At 49.6% G+C, this 25,657-nt stretch overlaps 1 protein-coding gene, 6 non-coding genes and 7 pseudogenes across 7 annotated transcripts in view; 13 read left to right on the top strand and 1 right to left on the bottom strand.

Annotated features, from left to right (window-relative positions):
* The window catches only part of LOC142095485 (uncharacterized), a 185,296-nt gene that overhangs the window by 99,615 nt on the left and 60,024 nt on the right, over positions 1-25,657 (bottom strand). The gene's annotated exons all lie outside the window — the stretch shown is intronic.
* On the top strand, positions 4,487-4,659 carry LOC142095860 (U2 spliceosomal RNA; annotated as a pseudogene).
* Positions 5,479-5,669, top strand: LOC142095784 (U2 spliceosomal RNA). Its single transcript, XR_012677963.1, has one exon. It is a non-coding gene; the product is annotated as a U2 spliceosomal RNA (small nuclear RNA).
* On the top strand, positions 6,489-6,679 carry LOC142095782 (U2 spliceosomal RNA). Its single transcript, XR_012677962.1, has one exon. It is a non-coding gene; the product is annotated as a U2 spliceosomal RNA (small nuclear RNA).
* Positions 7,499-7,689, top strand: LOC142095781 (U2 spliceosomal RNA). The gene has a single exon (XR_012677961.1). It is a non-coding gene; the product is annotated as a U2 spliceosomal RNA (small nuclear RNA).
* Positions 9,347-9,525, top strand: LOC142095901 (U2 spliceosomal RNA; annotated as a pseudogene).
* Positions 10,345-10,535, top strand: LOC142095780 (U2 spliceosomal RNA). The gene has a single exon (XR_012677960.1). It is a non-coding gene; the product is annotated as a U2 spliceosomal RNA (small nuclear RNA).
* Positions 11,355-11,545, top strand: LOC142095779 (U2 spliceosomal RNA). The gene has a single exon (XR_012677959.1). It is a non-coding gene; the product is annotated as a U2 spliceosomal RNA (small nuclear RNA).
* LOC142095926 (U2 spliceosomal RNA) lies at positions 13,175-13,415 on the top strand (annotated as a pseudogene).
* Positions 15,045-15,248, top strand: LOC142095879 (U2 spliceosomal RNA; annotated as a pseudogene).
* LOC142095963 (U2 spliceosomal RNA) lies at positions 16,068-16,224 on the top strand (annotated as a pseudogene).
* LOC142095859 (U2 spliceosomal RNA) lies at positions 21,878-22,050 on the top strand (annotated as a pseudogene).
* On the top strand, positions 22,870-23,060 carry LOC142095778 (U2 spliceosomal RNA). Its single transcript, XR_012677958.1, has one exon. It is a non-coding gene; the product is annotated as a U2 spliceosomal RNA (small nuclear RNA).
* Positions 24,690-24,894, top strand: LOC142095892 (U2 spliceosomal RNA; annotated as a pseudogene).

The following is a 25,657-nucleotide window of genomic DNA, read 5'->3' as shown; positions in this document are numbered from 1 at the left end:
CCTGCAACCTCTGCGGCCTGGCCAGCCACATCTACAGGGACTGCCCCCAGAGGGCCAGACCCTACGCTGCAGCTGCCGGGATTGGACTGCCGGAAAGCGGACCTGCCCCTGCCCTGCAGCCCAAGCCAGCCCAGAGGAAGCAACAGAAGCCCACACCGCAGCCAAGAGCTGGTAAGATATCTCCCACCCCTGTTGTGACAGCACCCCCCTCCCTCCCCGCTGTCACAACACCCCCCCCCCCTGCAGTAGCACTAACCCCCTCCACCGCTACTGCAGCTCCCCCCCTTTCCCTGGAGGATTTCCCCCCCCTCCTCCCTCTTGTGTCTGCAGGTGATGAGAACAAACAAAGAAGGAAGCGGAAAGAGCTGGACAGCCCAGCTGGCGACTCTGACCCTTCCAAGAAAAAGGCAATCGAGCTGGAAGAGGACCCTCTCCCGTCAGAGGGGGCCCTGGTAGAGATGGTGGATGAGCTGCTGGATTCTGAGCAGGAGGAGGAAGAATTCCTACAACTGCCCCAAATCTGCCTATTCGACCAGCTAGAGGAGAAAGGCCTGCTCCCACCCGAAGGGGACACGGGCAGACCGGACCAAGTCCCACCGGACAAGGAGGGTAACTGATGTATTGATTGTGCTAACTCTCTTTTTTCTCCCAACTAATGGCTAACTTTTCTCTTTTTACCATTAATGTGAGGAGTGTGAAGGATAAGATTAGACGTCAGTCTGTGTTTACCTTTCTTGACAGTCAGAAATGTGATGTTTACATGTTGCAGGAATGTTCTCTCCCTTTCTCTAGTTCCTACAGGCATCTGGGGAGGCAGTGGTCTCACGGGCCCTCCTATTGGTCTGGGGGGAGTGACTGTAAGTCTGCAGGGGTCGCCATTCTTATCAGGGGAAGCCTCTTCACATTAGATTCCGTTCAGGAGTTTGTCTGCGGCAGATTGCTTATCGTAGATGGCTCCTGGGCGGGTGAGCCTATCAGGCTTATCTGTGTGTATGCATCCCCGGGTAAGAATGAGCGTTTGGAGCTTTTCCAGACCCTGCGGGCCCAGCTCGCAACCACCAGGGCGGTAGTGATGGCTGGGGACTTTAACTGTCCTATAGAGGAAGATGGTAGGAGTTCTTGTACTAATGCTAAACTTGATGTTTCTTCCAGGTTGTTGCAGGAGATGGTAGCCGAAGCATCCTTGCGGGATGCAGTGGGATCTATGGGGGCCGGCTCTGTGAATTATACTTGGAGCCGCCCCGATGGCTCAGTGCGTTCCCGGATTGACTTTGTGTTTACATCGAGAGCGGTAAGACAAAACAGGCATGTCATGGTTCCCTGCTTTTTCTCTGATCATAGGGCCATTCTCTTTGAAGGTGTTCTGGGTCACGGGTTCCCTCCCGGCCCTGGCTCTTGGAAGCTGAACTGCGCTCTGCTGGGAAAGGAAGAGGTGATGGTTGAGCTGAGGGATGCCTATGTAATGTGGAAAAATGACAAAATGTATTTTGACTGTATGTCTAACTGGTGGGAGTATGTCAAGGGCAAGTTTCGCAGTTTCTTTCAGGCTAAAGGCCGCCAACAGGCGTGTGAGAGGAAGAGGAACTTCAGGAGACTTCAGCGTCAGCTGCAGTCCCTGCTGGATCTCCAACTCTGCGGCTGGGATGTGAAGGATGATCTGGCTGAGGCCAAAGGGGGCCTGAAAAGGCACTTCGAGGAAGAGGCCAATCGCATCATCTTCCGTTCCAAGGTGGAGAATCTGGAGAAGGGTGAGAAATGTAATTCTTTCTTTTTCAGAAAACTCCACTCCGGCCACACGCCCCTGACTGAGCTGCGGGACGAGTCTGGCACCCCCAGGAGGGGGAAGGAGGGCGTCATGGGAGTCGTCTCAGACTACTACGGCAAACTCTACTCCCCTAAGACTACAGACGACGACGCAGCTGAATCTTTCCTGTCAGGTATCACTAACCCTATTGATCCTACAGGTAGGGCAGCTATGGATGCCCCCCTCACCTTGGGGGAGCTGCACTCTGCCGCTAAATCCTTTAGGCCGGGCAGGACCCCGGGCAGTGATGGCCTCCCAGCCGAGCTCTATGTAGCGCTGTGGGACCTCATTGGCCCGGACCTGTTAGAGCTGTATGAGGAGATGGTGGTGGAGGGCAGGATGCCTCCTACTCTGAGAGAGGGCTTGATCACGATTTTGTACAAGCGCAAGGGAGAGAGATGTGACCTCAAAAATTGGAGGCCCATCTCCCTCCTGAACGTGGACTACAAGATTTTGGCCAAGGTACTAGCCAACAGGCTAAAGGTTGTCATTGGGCGAATTGTTCATCCTGATCAGACTTGTGGCATTCCTGGTAGAAGGATTGCAGACAGCCTTGCGCTGCTGAGGGACACGGTTCATTATATCAAAGACCGCCATGCACATGTGGCCCTGGTCAGTCTTGATCAGGAGAAGGCCTTTGATCGTGTCTCTCATGGTTTTATGCGTAAGGTTCTGTGCAGGTTTGGATTGGGTGATATGTTTTGTTCTTATGTTAACCTGATGTACCTTGATATTTACAGCTCTGTGTTGGTGAACGGCTGGAAGACTGACCCCTTCTCTGTACTGTCTGGGGTCAGACAAGGCTGCCCTCTTTCACCTCTCCTTTTTGTCTGTTGTATAGAGCTCTTTGCGATGTCCATCAGGCGAAACCCAGAGATCAGAGGGATCACCGCACCGGGTCCAGACCGACTAGAGGCCAAGTGTTCGCTCTACATGGACGACGTCACTGTCTTCTGCGCTGATCAGCGTTCGGTGGCAGCACTCGTCCAGACCTGCAACAACTTCGGCCAAGCTTCAGGGGCAAAAGTCAACTGCGGGAAGTCAGAGGCAATGCTGTTTGGTCAGTGGCACCTGTCATCCCCCGCTGCATTCCCCTTCACAATCAAGCCGGACTTCATCAAAATTCTTGGAGTTTGGTTCGGTGGAGAGGAGGCGGCCCTGAAGTGCTGGGAAGAGAGACTGGCAACAGTCCGGCAAAAGATTGGACTGTGGAGCCTCAGACTTCTTACCATCGAAGGGAAAGCACTGGTACTGCGCAACGAGATTCTTCCCGTTCTTCAGTACACGGCCCAAGCTTGGCCACCTCTTGCTGCCGTCTGTAAGACCATCACGAGGACAGTCTTTCACTTCATCTGGGGCTCCAAAATGGACAGAGTGAAGCGGTCTGTTATGTACAAGGAGCCCCACAAAGGTGGGAAAGGGATCCCTGATATCCCCACCATGCTGCGGGCCTTCTTTGTTTGCAACTGTATCCGCAGGACACTCCTTGAAAAGAACGTTTGCTCTGCTGGGAAGTCCATGTCACGCTTTTTCCTGCTTCCTCTTTGGAGGAAACTTGGTTGGGACAAGTGGGACAGCTCCTTCCCTTACAACTGGACTACACCTTGGTTTTACCTGGATGTTGGACAATTTGTGAGGGAGCACCATCTGGAGGGACTTAAACCAGACTTGTGGAAACCTAAAACTATCCACAAGCTCATCAGAGCTAAGGACATTATGGAGTCTGTTCCAGGGCTCCCTGTGGCCACGGCCAAACATGTTTGGGAGAATGTGGCCTCTAAGAGACTGACTAATGGACATAAAGACATTGCATGGATGGCCATTCAGGGGGGTTTGCCTCTCAGGACATTTATGCACTCCCGGAACCTGTGCAGATATGTTCACTGCCCCTTTTGTATTACCAAGAGGGAGACTGCTCAACATATCTTTTGGGACTGTCCCACTGCACAGGCATTGTTGGATGCCCTGGAACATGAACTTAAGGACAGTGTGCCCAGGACTTGCCTTTCATACCATTCGGTATTTTATGGATTATTTCCTGGGACTCACACCGTTGAGGCAATCCAGGAGGCCTGGCGCCTTATGAACTGTTTTAAGGACGCTATGTGGCTTGCCAGGAACCGCCTCATCTTGAAGCGGGAGAAGATGACCATCCAGGACTGTCGCAGGCTTATCCATAGCCTGTTAAGAGACTATAACACCCTTGACAGTCCTGAGGAAGATGAAGACGACGATTGATTGTAATTGATTGATTGTTGTCTCCTCTTCTCCTCCTCCCCATTGTGTCTATTTTCAATAAAAAACTTTGGTTTGTGCTCCCCTCCCTCTCCCCCTCCAACCCATTCCCCTTCACAGCATGAAGTATTATTGAATGTCATGTCTATTTATGCACCCTTCCCTTTGTGTCTGTCCTCAATAAAAAAACTTTTTGCTCGTGACTCCATCACCCTACCCCTCTCACCTACCTCCCCCTCACACCCAATGTTATTTTATTGCACTGTAATACACTGTAAAGTTTGAATGGTTAGTGCAGTACTTGATGTATATAGTGTAGGATGTCATGTCTTGTACTTTATGCCCTGTATTGCACTAAAACGTATGCATGATCATGTCTTACGGTGTACTGCGTACACTTGAATGAAATGTATGAACTGTGTTTTTTGTACTTTATACAAAATAAAGCTACTTTTTCAATCAAAAAATCTGTTCTTATCAGTTTAATATCTGATACGCCCCCTATCTGGGGGCCATATATTAAATGGATTTTTAGAACAGGGAGATGGAAGAAGAGCTTGCTCTGTCCACTCCACGCATTGACCTGGTATTGCAGTACTTCCAGGACCGGTGCACTTCTCTTATCCAGTTATCAAAAAATAGAATCATGTCTCTTTTCAGCAACAAAAAAACATAAGAACAGATTTTTGTCTCCTGTGTCTTATTTCGTGTCAATTTATTGTGTCTTTTTGTTGTTTTGTTTCTTATCTCTTTTAGCAAACAAGCATTTGCAGATAAGAAGACCCTTTTCTTTGTCCAAAAGGATTACTGAATTGATCCAATTATTCCTTTAATGGAGCAACTTGTGATTTGCAAATTCAATTGGATCTCCGAATGAATGAAACTATTAATCTGACGTAGTGTGTCTCCCTCTTGTGGACCCAGTGACATAATAAAGGCAAGTGAGGATTATGACACACACCTTTTAGAACCCTGCTGCTGTTGCAGCATGCAGCTTCCTTTTCTATTTACTTGCCGGTGGCCCGAGAAACAATTGTGATGCACCTTGAAGTGCTGTTTCTGTGACATGCTGTGAATATTCCGAAAGAAGCTGGGCAGACAGTGTGATTAATTGCCTGGGGAGACGAGGACGGAACGGCAGGCCGACTAATCAGCGGGCGTCGTTGCACTTATGGTCAAGGGGAGGAGTTAATGCAAATTTTGCAGGCATCTCGTTTGAAAAGTCCTCGGCTCATGTGCGTGCCTTTGCAGACAGAGAGGTGTAAAGAGGGTCCCAGTGAAGGTGTCAGGCTTTTCAGGCTAGTCGGGCCTAGAATGTGCAGCAATGGAGTGTTGTGGGCCGCCGCTGAAGAAAGTATACGGCGTGTGGCGTGGCTGTCTCCTACAGTTGTCAGGCCTAGCCTGAGAAGCGGGCGCTTTCCTGGGTCCCTTTTCAGGTTATCGCTTCTCGGCCTTTTGGCTAAGATCAAGTGTAGTATCTGTTCTTATCAGTTTAATATCTGATACGCCCCCTATCTGGGGGCCATATATTAAATGGATTTTTAGAACAGGGAGATGGAAGAAGAGCTTGCTCTGTCCACTCCACGCATTGACCTGGTATTGCAGTACTTCCAGGACCGGTGCACTTCTCTTATCCAGTTATCAAAAAATAGAATCATGTCTCTTTTCAGCAACAAAAAAACATAAGAACAGATTTTTGTCTCCTGTGTCTTATTTCGTGTCAATTTATTGTGTCTTTTTGTTGTTTTGTTTCTTATCTCTTTTAGCAAACAAGCATTTGCAGATAAGAAGACCCTTTTCTTTGTCCAAAAGGATTACTGAATTGATCCAATTATTCCTTTAATGGAGCAACTTGTGATTTGCAAATTCAATTGGATCTCCGAATGAATGAAACTATTAATCTGACGTAGTGTGTCTCCCTCTTGTGGACCCAGTGACATAATAAAGGCAAGTGAGGATTATGACACACACCTTTTAGAACCCTGCTGCTGTTGCAGCATGCAGCTTCCTTTTCTATTTACTTGCCGGTGGCCCGAGAAACAATTGTGATGCACCTTGAAGTGCTGTTTCTGTGACATGCTGTGAATATTCCGAAAGAAGCTGGGCAGACAGTGTGATTAATTGCCTGGGGAGACGAGGACGGAACGGCAGGCCGACTAATCAGCGGGCGTCGTTGCACTTATGGTCAAGGGGAGGAGTTAATGCAAATTTTGCAGGCATCTCGTTTGAAAAGTCCTCGGCTCATGTGCGTGCCTTTGCAGACAGAGAGGTGTAAAGAGGGTCCCAGTGAAGGTGTCAGGCTTTTCAGGCTAGTCGGGCCTAGAATGTGCAGCAATGGAGTGTTGTGGGCCGCCGCTGAAGAAAGTATACGGCGTGTGGCGTGGCTGTCTCCTACAGTTGTCAGGCCTAGCCTGAGAAGCGGGCGCTTTCCTGGGTCCCTTTTCAGGTTATCGCTTCTCGGCCTTTTGGCTAAGATCAAGTGTAGTATCTGTTCTTATCAGTTTAATATCTGATACGCCCCCTATCTGGGGGCCATATATTAAATGGATTTTTAGAACAGGGAGATGGAAGAAGAGCTTGCTCTGTCCACTCCACGCATTGACCTGGTATTGCAGTACTTCCAGGACCGGTGCACTTCTCTTATCCAGTTATCAAAAAATAGAATCATGTCTCTTTTCAGCAACAAAAAAACATAAGAACAGATTTTTGTCTCCTGTGTCTTATTTCGTGTCAATTTATTGTGTCTTTTTGTTGTTTTGTTTCTTATCTCTTTTAGCAAACAAGCATTTGCAGATAAGAAGACCCTTTTCTTTGTCCAAAAGGATTACTGAATTGATCCAATTATTCCTTTAATGGAGCAACTTGTGATTTGCAAATTCAATTGGATCTCCGAATGAATGAAACTATTAATCTGACGTAGTGTGTCTCCCTCTTGTGGACCCAGTGACATAATAAAGGCAAGTGAGGATTATGACACACACCTTTTAGAACCCTGCTGCTGTTGCAGCATGCAGCTTCCTTTTCTATTTACTTGCCGGTGGCCCGAGAAACAATTGTGATGCACCTTGAAGTGCTGTTTCTGTGACATGCTGTGAATATTCCGAAAGAAGCTGGGCAGACAGTGTGATTAATTGCCTGGGGAGACGAGGACGGAACGGCAGGCCGACTAATCAGCGGGCGTCGTTGCACTTATGGTCAAGGGGAGGAGTTAATGCAAATTTTGCAGGCATCTCGTTTGAAAAGTCCTCGGCTCATGTGCGTGCCTTTGCAGACAGAGAGGTGTAAAGAGGGTCCCAGTGAAGGTGTCAGGCTTTTCAGGCTAGTCGGGCCTAGAATGTGCAGCAATGGAGTGTTGTGGGCCGCCGCTGAAGAAAGTATACGGCGTGTGGCGTGGCTGTCTCCTACAGTTGTCAGGCCTAGCCTGAGAAGCGGGCGCTTTCCTGGGTCCCTTTTCAGGTTATCGCTTCTCGGCCTTTTGGCTAAGATCAAGTGTAGTATCTGTTCTTATCAGTTTAATATCTGATACGCCCCCTATCTGGGGGCCATATATTAAATGGATTTTTAGAACAGGGAGATGGAAGAAGAGCTTGCTCTGTCCACTCCACGCATTGACCTGGTATTGCAGTACTTCCAGGACCGGTGCACTTCTCTTATCCAGTTATCAAAAAATAGAATCATGTCTCTTTTCAGCAACAAAAAAACATAAGAACAGATTTTTGTCTCCTGTGTCTTATTTCGTGTCAATTTATTGTGTCTTTTTGTTGTTTTGTTTCTTATCTCTTTTAGCAAACAAGCATTTGCAGATAAGAAGACCCTTTTCTTTGTCCAAAAGGATTACTGAATTGATCCAATTATTCCTTTAATGGAGCAACTTGTGATTTGCAAATTCAATTGGATCTCCGAATGAATGAAACTATTAATCTGACGTAGTGTGTCTCCCTCTTGTGGACCCAGTGACATAATAAAGGCAAGTGAGGATTATGACACACACCTTTTAGAACCCTGCTGCTGTTGCAGCATGCAGCTTCCTTTTCTATTTACTTGCCGGTGGCCCGAGAAACAATTGTGATGCACCTTGAAGTGCTGTTTCTGTGACATGCTGTGAATATTCCGAAAGAAGCTGGGCAGACAGTGTGATTAATTGCCTGGGGAGACGAGGACGGAACGGCAGGCCGACTAATCAGCGGGCGTCGTTGCACTTATGGTCAAGGGGAGGAGTTAATGCAAATTTTGCAGGCATCTCGTTTGAAAAGTCCTCGGCTCATGTGCGTGCCTTTGCAGACAGAGAGGTGTAAAGAGGGTCCCAGTGAAGGTGTCAGGCTTTTCAGGCTAGTCGGGCCTAGAATGTGCAGCAATGGAGTGTTGTGGGCCGCCGCTGAAGAAAGTATACGGCGTGTGGCGTGGCTGTCTCCTACAGTTGTCAGGCCTAGCCTGAGAAGCGGGCGCTTTCCTGGGTCCCTTTTCAGGTTATCGCTTCTCGGCCTTTTGGCTAAGATCAAGTGCAGTTGTGGCAGATCAGCACTTGCCTCTTTAACTAGAGGGCTGGAATGCAGCTTTGAAAGGCTGGGACAAATGTGCATCCGGACTGGAAACCCGGGGGGCCATAAATCACGGGTCAAGAGACCTTAATATAGATACAACGTGATTCTGTTGGCACCCACGCACTTTTGACCTCTTTCTCCTAAGCAATGCTATATTCTTTGCCCGGACCTTTTTGGCTGGGCAAGAAAATTTTTATACCCGGCCCAGGGTGAAGCTCCGGCGGATCTCAGGGGCAAAATGGGTCCCCTAGTGTGGCAGGCCAAGGGGGCCCATACTAGCCCAGCCACCCGGCTGGGGCCGTACCCACTCGGCTTGAGTCCTGGGTGAAGCTCCGGCAGATCCCAGGGACTAATGGGGCCCTCCTAGCTTTGCGGCGACGAGGGTCCAACCCTGCCCAGCCACCCGGCTGGGGCCGTACCCACTCGGCTTGAGTCCTGGGTGAAGCTCCGGCAGATCCCAGGGACTAATGGGGCCCTCCTAGCTTCGCGGCGACGAGGGTCCAACCCCGCCCAGCCACCCGGCTGGGGCCGTACCCAATCGGCACACCGAGCACTGGGTGAAGCTTCGGCGGATCCCAGGGGCTAAGAGGCTCCCCTAGCTTTGCGGCGAAGGGAGTCAGACGACCCCGGCCCCTAAGTGACCTTTTTGGTTCTGGGGGTCGAGGACCAGGGTCCTTCCTCTCCGGAGGGAGGACCACGCACCGAAAACTCTTGTGCATGTTTTTTGGGTATTTACTCATTTTTTTCGTGCACAAGGGACGAGCTCAAGGCTTTAAATAAAAAAAAAAAAAATCTGTTCTTATCAGTTTAATATCTGATACGCCCCCTATCTGGGGGCCATATATTAAATGGATTTTTAGAACAGGGAGATGGAAGAAGAGCTTGCTCTGTCCACTCCACGCATTGACCTGGTATTGCAGTACTTCCAGGACCGGTGCACTTCTCTTATCCAGTTATCAAAAAATAGAATCATGTCTCTTTTCAGCAACAAAAAAACATAAGAACAGATTTTTGTCTCCTGTGTCTTATTTCGTGTCAATTTATTGTGTCTTTTTGTTGTTTTGTTTCTTATCTCTTTTAGCAAACAAGCATTTGCAGATAAGAAGACCCTTTTCTTTGTCCAAAAGGATTACTGAATTGATCCAATTATTCCTTTAATGGAGCAACTTGTGATTTGCAAATTCAATTGGATCTCCGAATGAATGAAACTATTAATCTGACGTAGTGTGTCTCCCTCTTGTGGACCCAGTGACATAATAAAGGCAAGTGAGGATTATGACACACACCTTTTAGAACCCTGCTGCTGTTGCAGCATGCAGCTTCCTTTTCTATTTACTTGCCGGTGGCCCGAGAAACAATTGTGATGCACCTTGAAGTGCTGTTTCTGTGACATGCTGTGAATATTCCGAAAGAAGCTGGGCAGACAGTGTGATTAATTGCCTGGGGAGACGAGGACGGAACGGCAGGCCGACTAATCAGCGGGCGTCGTTGCACTTATGGTCAAGGGGAGGAGTTAATGCAAATTTTGCAGGCATCTCGTTTGAAAAGTCCTCGGCTCATGTGCGTGCCTTTGCAGACAGAGAGGTGTAAAGAGGGTCCCAGTGAAGGTGTCAGGCTTTTCAGGCTAGTCGGGCCTAGAATGTGCAGCAATGGAGTGTTGTGGGCCGCCGCTGAAGAAAGTATACGGCGTGTGGCGTGGCTGTCTCCTACAGTTGTCAGGCCTAGCCTGAGAAGCGGGCGCTTTCCTGGGTCCCTTTTCAGGTTATCGCTTCTCGGCCTTTTGGCTAAGATCAAGTGTAGTATCTGTTCTTATCAGTTTAATATCTGATACGCCCCCTATCTGGGGGCCATATATTAAATGGATTTTTAGAACAGGGAGATGGAAGAAGAGCTTGCTCTGTCCACTCCACGCATTGACCTGGTATTGCAGTACTTCCAGGACCGGTGCACTTCTCTTATCCAGTTATCAAAAAATAGAATCATGTCTCTTTTCAGCAACAAAAAAACATAAGAACAGATTTTTGTCTCCTGTGTCTTATTTCGTGTCAATTTATTGTGTCTTTTTGTTGTTTTGTTTCTTATCTCTTTTAGCAAACAAGCATTTGCAGATAAGAAGACCCTTTTCTTTGTCCAAAAGGATTACTGAATTGATCCAATTATTCCTTTAATGGAGCAACTTGTGATTTGCAAATTCAATTGGATCTCCGAATGAATGAAACTATTAATCTGACGTAGTGTGTCTCCCTCTTGTGGACCCAGTGACATAATAAAGGCAAGTGAGGATTATGACACACACCTTTTAGAACCCTGCTGCTGTTGCAGCATGCAGCTTCCTTTTCTATTTACTTGCCGGTGGCCCGAGAAACAATTGTGATGCACCTTGAAGTGCTGTTTCTGTGACATGCTGTGAATATTCCGAAAGAAGCTGGGCAGACAGTGTGATTAATTGCCTGGGGAGACGAGGACGGAACGGCAGGCCGACTAATCAGCGGGCGTCGTTGCACTTATGGTCAAGGGGAGGAGTTAATGCAAATTTTGCAGGCATCTCGTTTGAAAAGTCCTCGGCTCATGTGCGTGCCTTTGCAGACAGAGAGGTGTAAAGAGGGTCCCAGTGAAGGTGTCAGGCTTTTCAGGCTAGTCGGGCCTAGAATGTGCAGCAATGGAGTGTTGTGGGCCGCCGCTGAAGAAAGTATACGGCGTGTGGCGTGGCTGTCTCCTACAGTTGTCAGGCCTAGCCTGAGAAGCGGGCGCTTTCCTGGGTCCCTTTTCAGGTTATCGCTTCTCGGCCTTTTGGCTAAGATCAAGTGTAGTATCTGTTCTTATCAGTTTAATATCTGATACGCCCCCTATCTGGGGGCCATATATTAAATGGATTTTTAGAACAGGGAGATGGAAGAAGAGCTTGCTCTGTCCACTCCACGCATTGACCTGGTATTGCAGTACTTCCAGGACCGGTGCACTTCTCTTATCCAGTTATCAAAAAATAGAATCATGTCTCTTTTCAGCAACAAAAAAACATAAGAACAGATTTTTGTCTCCTGTGTCTTATTTCGTGTCAATTTATTGTGTCTTTTTGTTGTTTTGTTTCTTATCTCTTTTAGCAAACAAGCATTTGCAGATAAGAAGACCCTTTTCTTTGTCCAAAAGGATTACTGAATTGATCCAATTATTCCTTTAATGGAGCAACTTGTGATTTGCAAATTCAATTGGATCTCCGAATGAATGAAACTATTAATCTGACGTAGTGTGTCTCCCTCTTGTGGACCCAGTGACATAATAAAGGCAAGTGAGGATTATGACACACACCTTTTAGAACCCTGCTGCTGTTGCAGCATGCAGCTTCCTTTTCTATTTACTTGCCGGTGGCCCGAGAAACAATTGTGATGCACCTTGAAGTGCTGTTTCTGTGACATGCTGTGAATATTCCGAAAGAAGCTGGGCAGACAGTGTGATTAATTGCCTGGGGAGACGAGGACGGAACGGCAGGCCGACTAATCAGCGGGCGTCGTTGCACTTATGGTCAAGGGGAGGAGTTAATGCAAATTTTGCAGGCATCTCGTTTGAAAAGTCCTCGGCTCATGTGCGTGCCTTTGCAGACAGAGAGGTGTAAAGAGGGTCCCAGTGAAGGTGTCAGGCTTTTCAGGCTAGTCGGGCCTAGAATGTGCAGCAATGGAGTGTTGTGGGCCGCCGCTGAAGAAAGTATACGGCGTGTGGCGTGGCTGTCTCCTACAGTTGTCAGGCCTAGCCTGAGAAGCGGGCGCTTTCCTGGGTCCCTTTTCAGGTTATCGCTTCTCGGCCTTTTGGCTAAGATCAAGTGCAGTTGTGGCAGATCAGCACTTGCCTCTTTAACTAGAGGGCTGGAATGCAGCTTTGAAAGGCTGGGACAAATGTGCATCCGGACTGGAAACCCGGGGGGCCATAAATCACGGGTCAAGAGACCTTAATATAGATACAACGTGATTCTGTTGGCACCCACGCACTTCTGACCTCTTTCTCCTAAGCAATGCTATATTCTTTGCCCGGACCTTTTTGGCTGGGCAAGAAAATTTTTATACCCGGCCCAGGGTGAAGCTCCGGCGGATCTCAGGGGCAAAATGGGTCCCCTAGTGTGGCAGGCCAAGGGGGCCCATACTAGCCCAGCCACCCGGCTGGGGCCGTATCCACTCAGCTTGAGTCCTGGGTGAAGCTCTGGCAGATCCCAGGGACTAATGGGGCCCTCCTAGCTTTGCGGCGACGAGGGTCCAACCCTGCCCAGCCACCCGGCTGGGGCCGTACCCACTCGGCTTGAGTCCTGGGTGAAGCTCCGGCAGATCCCAGGGACTAATGGGGCCCTCCTAGCTTCGCGGCGACGAGGGTCCAACCCCGCCCAGCCACCCGGCTGGGGCCGTACCCAATCGGCACACCGAGCACTGGGTGAAGCTTCGGCGGATCCCAGGGGCTAAGAGGCTCCCCTAGCTTTGCGGCGAAGGGAGTCAGACGACCCCGGCCCCTAAGTGACCTTTTTGGTTCTGGGGGTCGAGGACCAGGGTCCTTCCTCTCCGGAGGGAGGACCACGCACCGAAAACTCTTGTGCATGTTTTTTGGGTATTTACTCATTTTTTTCGTGCACAAGGGACGAGCTCAAGGCTTTAAATAAAAAAAAAAAAAAAAAAAAAAAAAAAAAAAAAAAAAAAAAAAAAAAATCTGTTCTTATCAGTTTAATATCTGATACGCCCCCTATCTGGGGGCCATATATTAAATGGATTTTTAGAACAGGGAGATGGAAGAAGAGCTTGCTCTGTCCACTCCACGCATTGACCTGGTATTGCAGTACTTCCAGGACCGGTGCACTTCTCTTATCCAGTTATCAAAAAATAGAATCATGTCTCTTTTCAGCAACAAAAAAACATAAGAACAGATTTTTGTCTCCTGTGTCTTATTTCGTGTCAATTTATTGTGTCTTTTTGTTGTTTTGTTTCTTATCTCTTTTAGCAAACAAGCATTTGCAGATAAGAAGACCCTTTTCTTTGTCCAAAAGGATTACTGAATTGATCCAATTATTCCTTTAATGGAGCAACTTGTGATTTGCAAATTCAATTGGATCTCCGAATGAATGAAACTATTAATCTGACGTAGTGTGTCTCCCTCTTGTGGACCCAGTGACATAATAAAGGCAAGTGAGGATTATGACACACACCTTTTAGAACCCTGCTGCTGTTGCAGCATGCAGCTTCCTTTTCTATTTACTTGCCGGTGGCCCGAGAAACAATTGTGATGCACCTTGAAGTGCTGTTTCTGTGACATGCTGTGAATATTCCGAAAGAAGCTGGGCAGACAGTGTGATTAATTGCCTGGGGAGACGAGGACGGAACGGCAGGCCGACTAATCAGCGGGCGTCGTTGCACTTATGGTCAAGGGGAGGAGTTAATGCAAATTTTGCAGGCATCTCGTTTGAAAAGTCCTCGGCTCATGTGCGTGCCTTTGCAGACAGAGAGGTGTAAAGAGGGTCCCAGTGAAGGTGTCAGGCTTTTCAGGCTAGTCGGGCCTAGAATGTGCAGCAATGGAGTGTTGTGGGCCGCCGCTGAAGAAAGTATACGGCGTGTGGCGTGGCTGTCTCCTACAGTTGTCAGGCCTAGCCTGAGAAGCGGGCGCTTTCCTGGGTCCCTTTTCAGGTTATCGCTTCTCGGCCTTTTGGCTAAGATCAAGTGCAGTTGTGGCAGATCAGCACTTGCCTCTTTAACTAGAGGGCTGGAATGCAGCTTTGAAAGGCTGGGACAAATGTGCATCCGGATTGGAAACCCGGGGGGCCATAAATCACGGGTCAGGAGACCTTAATATAGATACAACGTGATTCTGTTGGCACCCACGCACTTTTGACCTCTTTCTCCTAAGCAATGCTATATTCTTTGCCCGGACCTTTTTGGCTGGGCAAGAAAATTTTTATACCCGGCCCAGGGTGAAGCTCCGGCGGATCTCAGGGGCAAAATGGGTCCCCTAGTGTGGCAGGCCAAGGGGGCCCATACTAGCCCAGCCACCCGGCTGGGGCCGTACCCACTCGGCTTGAGTCCTGGGTGAAGCTCCGGCAGATCCCAGGGACTAATGGGGCCCTCCTAGCTTCGCGGCGACGAGGGTCCAACCCTGCCCAGCCACCCGGCTGGGGCCGTACCCACTCGGCTTGAGTCCTGGGTGAAGCTCCGGCAGATCCCAGGGACTAATGGGGCCCTCCTAGCTTCGCGGCGACGAGGGTCCAACCCCGCCCAGCCACCCGGCTGGGGCCGTACCCAATCGGCACACCGAGCACTGGGTGAAGCTTCGGCGGATCCCAGGGGCTAAGAGGCTCCCCTAGCTTTGCGGCGAAGGGAGTCAGACGACCCCGGCCCCTAAGTGACCTTTTTGGTTCTGGGGGTCGAGGACCAGGGTCCTTCCTCTCCGGAGGGAGGACCACGCACCGAAAACTCTTGTGCATGTTTTTTGGGTATTTACTCATTTTTTTCGTGCACAAGGGACGAGCTCAAGGCTTTAAATAAAAAAAAAAATCTGTTCTTATCAGTTTAATATCTGATACGCCCCCTATCTGGGGGCCATATATTAAATGGATTTTTAGAACAGGGAGATGGAAGAAGAGCTTGCTCTGTCCACTCCACGCATTGACCTGGTATTGCAGTACTTCCAGGACCGGTGCACTTCTCTTATCCAGTTATCAAAAAATAGAATCATGTCTCTTTTCAGCAACAAAAAAACATAAGAACAGATTTTTGTCTCCTGTGTCTTATTTCGTGTCAATTTATTGTGTCTTTTTGTTGTTTTGTTTCTTATCTCTTTTAGCAAACAAGCATTTGCAGATAAGAAGACCCTTTTCTTTGTCCAAAAGGATTACTGAATTGATCCAATTATTCCTTTAATGGAGCAACTTGTGATTTGCAAATTCAATTGGATCTCCGAATGAATGAAACTATTAATCTGACGTAGTGTGTCTCCCTCTTGTGGACCCAGTGACATAATAAAGGCAAGTGAGGATTATGACACACACCTTTTAGAACCCTGCTGCTGTTGCAGCATGCAGCTTCCTTTTCTATTTACTTGCCGGTGGCCCGAGAAACAATTGTGATGCACCTTGAAGTGCTGTTTCTGTGACATGCTGTGAATATTCCGAAAGAAGCTGGGCAGACAGTGTGATTAATTGCCTGGGGAGACGAGGACGGAACGGCAGGCCGACTAATCAGCGGGCGTCGTTGCACTTATGGTCAAGGGGAGGAGTTAATGCAAATTTTGCAGGCATCTCGTTTGAAAAGTCCTCGGCTCATGTGCGTGCCTTTGCAGACAGAGAGGTGTAAAGAGGGTCCCAGTGAAGGTGTCAGGCTTTTCAGGCTAGTCGGGCCTAGAATGTGCAGCAATGGAGTGTTGTGGGCCGCCGCTGAAGAAAGTATACGGCGTGTGGCGTGGCTGTCTCCTACAGTTGTCAGGCCTAGCCTGAGAAGCGGGCGCTTTCCTGGGTCCCTTTTCAGGTTATCGCTTCTCGGCCTTTTGGCTAAGATCAAGTGTAGTATCTGTTCTTATCAGCTTACCAACTACCCGGTGGAGGTTATGCTGAGTGTGGCTCATCCGATAGCGCACTCTAACATTGGTGAGGGGCTGATGTAGACTCTGCTGCATGGTGCACTTGTCTCTCTCCTGCCCAAAACCCAGAGGACATACCTGAGTGTGGCTCATCCGATAGCACACTCTAACCCTGGTGAGGAACTGTTTGAGACTTGTGTTACCCGATCAAAGCCGGCCAGGAGCAAGAAGACCGACCCCGGGGAAGAAGCGCTGCCGACCCCCCCCCCTGCCTGCCGGGAAGAAGACGCCGGGAGCACCTCCGGCTGAAGAAGCCCTCCTCTCCTCGGGCCCTGCTCCACTGGAAGAAGTGCCTCCTCTTCAGCGGAAGCCCCTGCTCCTCTCTACCCAGCGGGAGGACATCTGCACTGCTCCCTCCACCCCGGACGACCAGCCTCTCTACCCCAGGAAGAGCCAGGACGATGGCCTCAGCTACCCCAGCTCCTGCCTCCACCCCTGCTCCTGCCCCTGGGAAGAAGGGAGGAAAGACGACCGCCCCGAAGCCTCCCCCCGTGGCCGGAACCTCTGCCTCCACCGCCCCTGCTGCTGCCGGACAAGGCCAGCCCAACCAGGACACCCCCCAGAAGACCCCCACCCTGGAACCCTGGATGAGGCAGACCGTGGTCCTGAAGCTGAAGGAAGTGGAAGGAAGGGTCCCAGACATGACGGCCGAGACCTTCGGCAAGAAGATGATCCTGGACCAGGGCTTCTCCAAGGCTGAAACCCTCAGCGTGCAGAACTACCTGAAAGGGATCTGGTACATCACCTTCGCCTCCATTGCCATCTGCAAGAGGTACTGGGAGGCAGTGAAGACTGCGAGACCGGAGTCTCCCTTCTCCCGCTTCGTGGGGAACTGCCCCATCCAGAGAGAGGAGAGAAGAGTCACGGTCTCCATGAGAAATCCTCACACCCCTGGTAAGGACATCGCTACCTTCCTGAGCCGCTTCTGCTCCGTGGTCAAGGACCCCTCCAAGATCCTGGATGTCAACGGCTTCTGGACAGGCAAGTGGTCCATTATCATCAGACTGAGGAAAGACAGCACGGCAACTGACGGACTCCAACACCTGCCATCAAGCTTTGCCCTGGGCGGCTCTGCCGGCCTCCTCCACTATGCCGATCAGCCGAGGAACTGCAGAAAATGCGGGGAAGCTGACCACATGGCGAGAAGCTGCAAGGTCTCAGCCTGCAGGAACTGCAAGGTGGCGGGGCACGAGTCCAAGGATTGCCCAAGAAAATTGTCCTGCAACCTCTGCGGCCTGGCCAGCCACATCTACAGGGACTGCCCCCAGAGGGCCAGATCCTACGCTGCAGCTGCCGGGATCGGACTGCCGGAAAGCGGACCTGCCCCTGCCCTGCAGCCCAAGCCAGCCCAGAGGAAGCAACAGAAGCCCACACCGCAGCCAAGAGCTGGTAAGATATCTCCCACCCCTGTTGTGACAGCACCCCCCTCCCTCCCCGCTGTCACAACACCCCCCCCCCCTGCAGTAGCACTAACCCCCTCCACCGCTACTGCAGCTCCCTCCCTTTCCCTGGAGGATTTCCCCCCCCTCCTCCCTCTTGTGTCTGCAGGTGATGAGAACAAACAAAGAAGGAAGCGGAAAGAGCTGGACAGCCCAGCTGGCGACTCTGACCCTTCCAAGAAAAAGGCAATCGAGCTGGAAGAGGACCCTCTCCCGTCAGAGGGGGCCCTGGTAGAGATGGTGGATGAGCTGCTGGATTCTGAGCAGGAGGAGGAAGAATTCCTACAACTGCCCCAAATCTGCCTATTCGACCAGCTAGAGGAGAAAGGTCTGCTCCCACCCGAAGGGGACACGGGCAGACCGGACCAAGTCCCACCGGACAAGGAGGGTAACTGATGTATTGACTGTGCTAACTCTCTTTTTTCTCCCAACTAATGGCTAACTTTTCTCTTTTTACCATTAATGTGAGGAGTGTGAAGGATAAGATTAGACGTCAGTCTGTGTTTACCTTTCTTGACAGTCAGAAATGTGATGTTTACATGTTGCAGGAATGTTCTCTCCCTTTCTCTAGTTCCTACAGGCATCTGGGGAGGCAGTGGTCTCACGGGCCCTCCTATTGGTCTGGGGGGAGTGACTGTAAGTCTGCAGGGGTCGCCATTCTTATCAGGGGAAGCCTCTTTACATTAGATTCCGTTCAGGAGTTTGTCTGCGGCAGATTGCTTATCGTAGATGGCTCCTGGGCGGGTGAGCCTATCAGGCTTATCTGTGTGTATGCATCCCCGGGTAAGAATGAGCGTTTGGAGCTTTTCCAGACCCTGCGGGCCCAGCTCGCAACCACCAGGGCGGTAGTGATGGCTGGGGACTTTAACTGTCCTATAGAGGAAGATGGTAGGAGTTCTTGTACTAATGCTAAACTTGATGTTTCTTCCAGGTTGTTGCAGGAGATGGTAGCCGAAGCATCCTTGCGGGATGCAGTGGGATCTATGGGGGCCGGCTCTGTGAATTATACTTGGAGCCGCCCCGATGGCTCAGTGCGTTCCCGGATTGACTTTGTGTTTACATCGAGAGCGGTAAGACAAAACAGGCATGTCATGGTTCCCTGCTTTTTCTCTGATCATAGGGCCATTCTCTTTGAAGGTGTTCTGGGTCACGGGTTCCCTCCCGGCCCTGGCTCTTGGAAGCTGAACTGCGCTCTGCTGGGAAAGGAAGAGGTGATGGTTGAGCTGAGGGATGCCTATGTAATGTGGAAAAATGACAAAATGTATTTTGACTGTATGTCTAACTGGTGGGAGTATGTCAAGGGCAAGTTTCGCAGTTTCTTTCAGGCTAAAGGCCGCCAACAGGCGTGCGAGAGGAAGAGAAACTTCAGGAGACTTCAGCGTCAGCTGCAGTCCCTGCTGGATCTCCAACTCTGCGGCTGGGATGTGAAGGATGATCTGGCTGAGGCCAAAGGGGGCCTGAAAAGGCACTTCGAGGAAGAGGCCAATCGCATCATCTTCCGTTCCAAGGTGGAGAATCTGGAGAAGGGTGAGAAATGTAATTCTTTCTTTTTCAGAAAACTCCACTCCGGCCACACGCCCCTGACTGAGCTGCGGGACGAGTCTGGCACCCCCAGGAGGGGGAAGGAGGGCGTCATGGGAGTCGTCTCAGACTACTACGGCAAACTCTACTCCCCTAAGACTACAGACGACGACGCAGCTGAATCTTTCCTGTCAGGTATCACTAACCCTATTGATCCTACAGGTAGGGCAGCTATGGATGCCCCCCTCACCTTGGGGGAGCTGCACTCTGCCGCTAAATCCTTTAGGCCGGGCAGGACCCCGGGCAGTGATGGCCTCCCAGCCGAGCTCTATGTAGCGCTGTGGGACCTCATTGGCCCGGACCTGCTAGAGCTGTATGAGGAGATGGTGGTGGAGGGCAGGATGCCTCCTACTCTGAGAGAGGGCTTGATCACGATTTTGTACAAGCGCAAGGGAGAGAGATGTGACCTCAAAAATTGGAGGCCCATCTCCCTCCTGAACGTGGACTACAAGATTTTGGCCAAGGTACTAGCCAACAGGCTAAAGGTTGTCATTGGGCGAATTGTTCATCCTGATCAGACTTGTGGCATTCCTGGTAGAAGGATTGCAGACAGCCTTGCGCTGCTGAGGGACACGGTTCATTATATCAAAGACCGCCACGCACATGTGGCCCTGGTCAGTCTTGATCAGGAGAAGGCCTTTGATCGTGTCTCTCATGGTTTTATGCGTAAGGTTCTGTGCAGGTTTGGATTGGGTGATATGTTTTGTTCTTATGTTAACCTGATGTACCTTGATATTTACAGCTCGGTGTTGGTGAACGGCTGGAAGACTGACCCCTTCTCTGTACTGTCTGGGGTCAGACAAGGCTGCCCTCTTTCACCTCTCCTTTTTGTCTGTTGTATAGAGCTCTTTGCGATGTCCATCAGGCGAAACCCAGAGATCAGAGGGATCACCGCACCGGGTCCAGACCGACTAGAGGCCAAGTGTTCGCTCTACATGGATGACGTCACTGTCTTCTGCGCTGATCAGCGTTCGGTGGCAGCACTCGTCCAGACCTGCAACAACTTCGGCCAAGCTTCAGGGGCAAAAGTCAACTGCGGGAAGTCAGAGGCAATGCTGTTTGGTCAGTGGCACCTGTCATCCCCCGCTGCATTCCCCTTCACAATCAAGCCGGACTTCATCAAAATTCTTGGAGTTTGGTTCGGTGGAGAGGAGGCGGCCCTGAAGTGCTGGGAAGAGAGACTGGCAACAGTCCGGCAAAAGATTGGACTGTGGAGCCTCAGACTTCTTACCATCGAAGGGAAAGCACTGGTACTGCGCAACGAGATTCTTCCCGTTCTTCAGTACACGGCCCAAGCTTGGCCACCTCTTGCTGCCGTCTGTAAGACCATCACGAGGACAGTCTTTCACTTCATCTGGGGCTCCAAAATGGACAGAGTGAAGCGGTCAGTTATGTACAAGGAGCCCCACAAAGGTGGGAAAGGGATCCCGGATATCCCCACCATGCTGCGTGCCTTCTTTGTTTGCAACTGTATCCGCAGGACACTCCTTGAAAAGAACGTTTGCTCTGCTGGGAAGTCCATGTCACGCTTTTTCCTTCTTCCTCTTTGGAGGAAACTTGGTTGGGACAAGTGGGACAGCTCCTTCCCTTACAACTGGACTACACCTTGGTTTTACCTGGATGTTGGACAATTTGTGAGGGAGCACCATCTGGAGGGACTTAAACCAGACTTGTGGAAACCTAAAACTATCCACAAGCTCATCAGAGCTAAGGACATTATGGAGTCTGTTCCAGGGCTCCCTGTGGCCACGGCCAAACATGTTTGGGAGAATGTGGCCTCTAAGAGACTGACTAATGGACATAAAGACATTGCATGGATGGCCATTCAGGGGGGTTTGCCTCTCAGGACATTTATGCACTCCCGAAACCTGTGCAGATATGTTCACTGCCCCTTTTGTATTACCAAGAGGGAGACTGCTCAACATATCTTTTGGGACTGTCCCACTGCACAGGCATTGTTGGATGCCCTGGAACATGAACTTAAGGACAGTGTGCCCAGGACTTGCCTCTCATACCATTCGGTATTTTATGGATTATTTCCTGGGACTCACACCGTTGAGGCAATCCAGGAGGCCTGGCGCCTTATGAACTGTTTTAAGGACGCTATGTGGCTTGCCAGGAACCGCCTCATCTTGAAGCGGGAGAAGATGACCATCCAGGACTGTCGCAGGCTTATCCATAGCCTGTTAAGAGACTATAACACCCTTGACAGTCCTGAGGAAGATGAAGACGACGATTGATTGTAATTGATTGATTGTTGTCTCCTCTTCTCCTCCTCCCCATTGTGTCTATTTTCAATAAAAAACTTTGGTTTGTGCTCCCCTCCCTTTCCCCCTCCAACCCATTCCCCTTCACAGCATGAAGTATTATTGAATGTCATGTCTATTTATGCACCCTTCCCTTTGTGTCTGTCCTCAATAAAAACTTTTTGCTCGTGACTCCATCACCCTACCCCTCTCACCTACCTCCCCCTCACATCCAATGTTATTTTATTGTACTGTGATACGTTTTAAGTTTGAATGGTTAGTGCAGTACTTGATGTATATAGTGTAGGATGTCATGTCTTGTACTTTATGCCCTGTATTGTACTAAAACGTATGCATGATCATGTCTTACGGTGTACTGCGTACACTTGAATGAAATGTATGAACTGTGTTTTTTGTACTTTATACAAAATAAAGCTACTTTTTCAATCAAAAAATCTGTTCTTATCAGTTTAATATCTGATACGCCCCCTATCTGGGGGCCATATATTAAATGGATTTTTAGAACAGGGAGATGGAAGAAGAGCTTGCTCTGTCCACTCCACGCATTGACCTGGTATTGCAGTACTTCCAGGACCGGTGCACTTCTCTTATCCAGTTATCAAAAAATAGAATCATGTCTCTTTTCAGCAACAAAAAAACATAAGAACAGATTTTTGTCTCCTGTGTCTTATTTCGTGTCAATTTATTGTGTCTTTTTGTTGTTTTGTTTCTTATCTCTTTTAGCAAACAAGCATTTGCAGATAAGAAGACCCTTTTCTTTGTCCAAAAGGATTACTGAATTGATCCAATTATTCCTTTAATGGAGCAACTTGTGATTTGCAAATTCAATTGGATCTCCGAATGAATGAAACTATTAATCTGACGTAGTGTGTCTCCCTCTTGTGGACCCAGTGACATAATAAAGGCAAGTGAGGATTATGACACACACCTTTTAGAACCCTGCTGCTGTTGCAGCATGCAGCTTCCTTTTCTATTTACTTGCCGGTGGCCCGAGAAACAATTGTGATGCACCTTGAAGTGCTGTTTCTGTGACATGCTGTGAATATTCCGAAAGAAGCTGGGCAGACAGTGTGATTAATTGCCTGGGGAGACGAGGACGGAACGGCAGGCCGACTAATCAGCGGGCGTCGTTGCACTTATGGTCAAGGGGAGGAGTTAATGCAAATTTTGCAGGCATCTCGTTTGAAAAGTCCTCGGCTCATGTGCGTGCCTTTGCAGACAGAGAGGTGTAAAGAGGGTCCCAGTGAAGGTGTCAGGCTTTTCAGGCTAGTCGGGCCTAGAATGTGCAGCAATGGAGTGTTGTGGGCCGCCGCTGAAGAAAGTATACGGCGTGTGGCGTGGCTGTCTCCTACAGTTGTCAGGCCTAGCCTGAGAAGCGGGCGCTTTCCTGGGTCCCTTTTCAGGTTATCGCTTCTCGGCCTTTTGGCTAAGATCAAGTGTAGTATCTGTTCTTATCAGTTTAATATCTGATACGCCCCCTATCTGGGGGCCATATATTAAATGGATTTTTAGAACAGGGAGATGGAAGAAGAGCTTGCTCTGTCCACTCCACGCATTGACCTGGTATTGCAGTACTTCCAGGACCGGTGCACTTCTCTTATCCAGTTATCAAAAAATAGAATCATGTCTCTTTTCAGCAACAAAAAAACATAAGAACAGATTTTTGTCTCCTGTGTCTTATTTCGTGTCAATTTATTGTGTCTTTTTGTTGTTTTGTTTCTTATCTCTTTTAGCAAACAAGCATTTGCAGATAAGAAGACCCTTTTCTTTGTCCAAAAGGATTACTGAATTGATCCAATTATTCCTTTAATGGAGCAACTTGTGATTTGCAAATTCAATTGGATCTCCGAATGAATGAAACTATTAATCTGACGTAGTGTGTCTCCCTCTTGTGGACCCAGTGACATAATAAAGGCAAGTGAGGATTATGACACACACCTTTTAGAACCCTGCTGCTGTTGCAGCATGCAGCTTCCTTTTCTATTTACTTGCCGGTGGCCCGAGAAACAATTGTGATGCACCTTGAAGTGCTGTTTCTGTGACATGCTGTGAATATTCCGAAAGAAGCTGGGCAGACAGTGTGATTAATTGCCTGGGGAGACGAGGACGGAACGGCAGGCCGACTAATCAGCGGGCGTCGTTGCACTTATGGTCAAGGGGAGGAGTTAATGCAAATTTTGCAGGCATCTCGTTTGAAAAGTCCTCGGCTCATGTGCGTGCCTTTGCAGACAGAGAGGTGTAAAGAGGGTCCCAGTGAAGGTGTCAGGCTTTTCAGGCTAGTCGGGCCTAGAATGTGCAGCAATGGAGTGTTGTGGGCCGCCGCTGAAGAAAGTATACGGCGTGTGGCGTGGCTGTCTCCTACAGTTGTCAGGCCTAGCCTGAGAAGCGGGCGCTTTCCTGGGTCCCTTTTCAGGTTATCGCTTCTCGGCCTTTTGGCTAAGATCAAGTGCAGTTGTGGCAGATCAGCACTTGCCTCTTTAACTAGAGGGCTGGAATGCAGCTTTGAAAGGCTGGGACAAATGTGCATCCGGACTGGAAACCCGGGGGGCCATAAATCACGGGTCAGGAGACCTTAATATAGATACAACGTGATTCTGTTGGCACCCACGCACTTCTGACCTCTTTCTCCTAAGCAATGCTATATTCTTTGCCCGGACCTTTTTGGCTGGGCAAGAAAATTTTTATACCCGGCCCAGGGTGAAGCTCCGGCGGATCTCAGGGGCAAAATGGGTCCCCTAGTGTGGCAGGCCAAGGGGGCCCATACTAGCCCAGCCACCCGGCTGGGGCCGTATCCACTCGGCTTGAGTCCTGGGTGAAGCTCCGGCAGATCCCAGGGACTAATGGGGCCCTCCTAGCTTTGCGGCGACGAGGGTCCAACCCTGCCCAGCCACCCGGCTGGGGCCGTACCCACTCGGCTTGAGTCCTGGGTGAAGCTCCGGCAGATCCCAGGGACTAATGGGGCCCTCCTAGCTTCGCGGCGACGAGGGTCCAACCCCGCCCAGCCACCCGGCTGGGGCCGTACCCAATCGGCACACCGAGCACTGGGTGAAGCTTCGGCGGATCCCAGGGGCTAAGAGGCTCCCCTAGCTTTGCGGCGAAGGGAGTCAGACGACCCCGGCCCCTAAGTGACCTTTTTGGTTCTGGGGGTCGAGGACCAGGGTCCTTCCTCTCCGGAGGGAGGACCACGCACCGAAAACTCTTGTGCATGTTTTTTGGGTATTTACTCATTTTTTTCGTGCACAAGGGACGAGCTCAAGGCTTTAAATAAAAAAAAAAAATCTGTTCTTATCAGTTTAATATCTGATACGCCCCCTATCTGGGGGCCATATATTAAATGGATTTTTAGAACAGGGAGATGGAAGAAGAGCTTGCTCTGTCCACTCCACGCATTGACCTGGTATTGCAGTACTTCCAGGACCGGTGCACTTCTCTTATCCAGTTATCAAAAAATAGAATCATGTCTCTTTTCAGCAACAAAAAAACATAAGAACAGATTTTTGTCTCCTGTGTCTTATTTCGTGTCAATTTATTGTGTCTTTTTGTTGTTTTGTTTCTTATCTCTTTTAGCAAACAAGCATTTGCAGATAAGAAGACCCTTTTCTTTGTCCAAAAGGATTACTGAATTGATCCAATTATTCCTTTAATGGAGCAACTTGTGATTTGCAAATTCAATTGGATCTCCGAATGAATGAAACTATTAATCTGACGTAGTGTGTCTCCCTCTTGTGGACCCAGTGACATAATAAAGGCAAGTGAGGATTATGACACACACCTTTTAGAACCCTGCTGCTGTTGCAGCATGCAGCTTCCTTTTCTATTTACTTGCCGGTGGCCCGAGAAACAATTGTGATGCACCTTGAAGTGCTGTTTCTGTGACATGCTGTGAATATTCCGAAAGAAGCTGGGCAGACAGTGTGATTAATTGCCTGGGGAGACGAGGACGGAACGGCAGGCCGACTAATCAGCGGGCGTCGTTGCACTTATGGTCAAGGGGAGGAGTTAATGCAAATTTTGCAGGCATCTCGTTTGAAAAGTCCTCGGCTCATGTGCGTGCCTTTGCAGACAGAGAGGTGTAAAGAGGGTCCCAGTGAAGGTGTCAGGCTTTTCAGGCTAGTCGGGCCTAGAATGTGCAGCAATGGAGTGTTGTGGGCCGCCGCTGAAGAAAGTATACGGCGTGTGGCGTGGCTGTCTCCT

Source organism: Mixophyes fleayi, chromosome 6 (genome assembly GCF_038048845.1).
Source record: "Mixophyes fleayi isolate aMixFle1 chromosome 6, aMixFle1.hap1, whole genome shotgun sequence".
NCBI classification, from domain to species: Eukaryota; Metazoa; Chordata; class Amphibia; order Anura; family Limnodynastidae; genus Mixophyes; species Mixophyes fleayi.
Note: the sequence above shows the minus strand (reverse complement) of the source record. Positions and strands in the feature narration are given on the sequence as shown.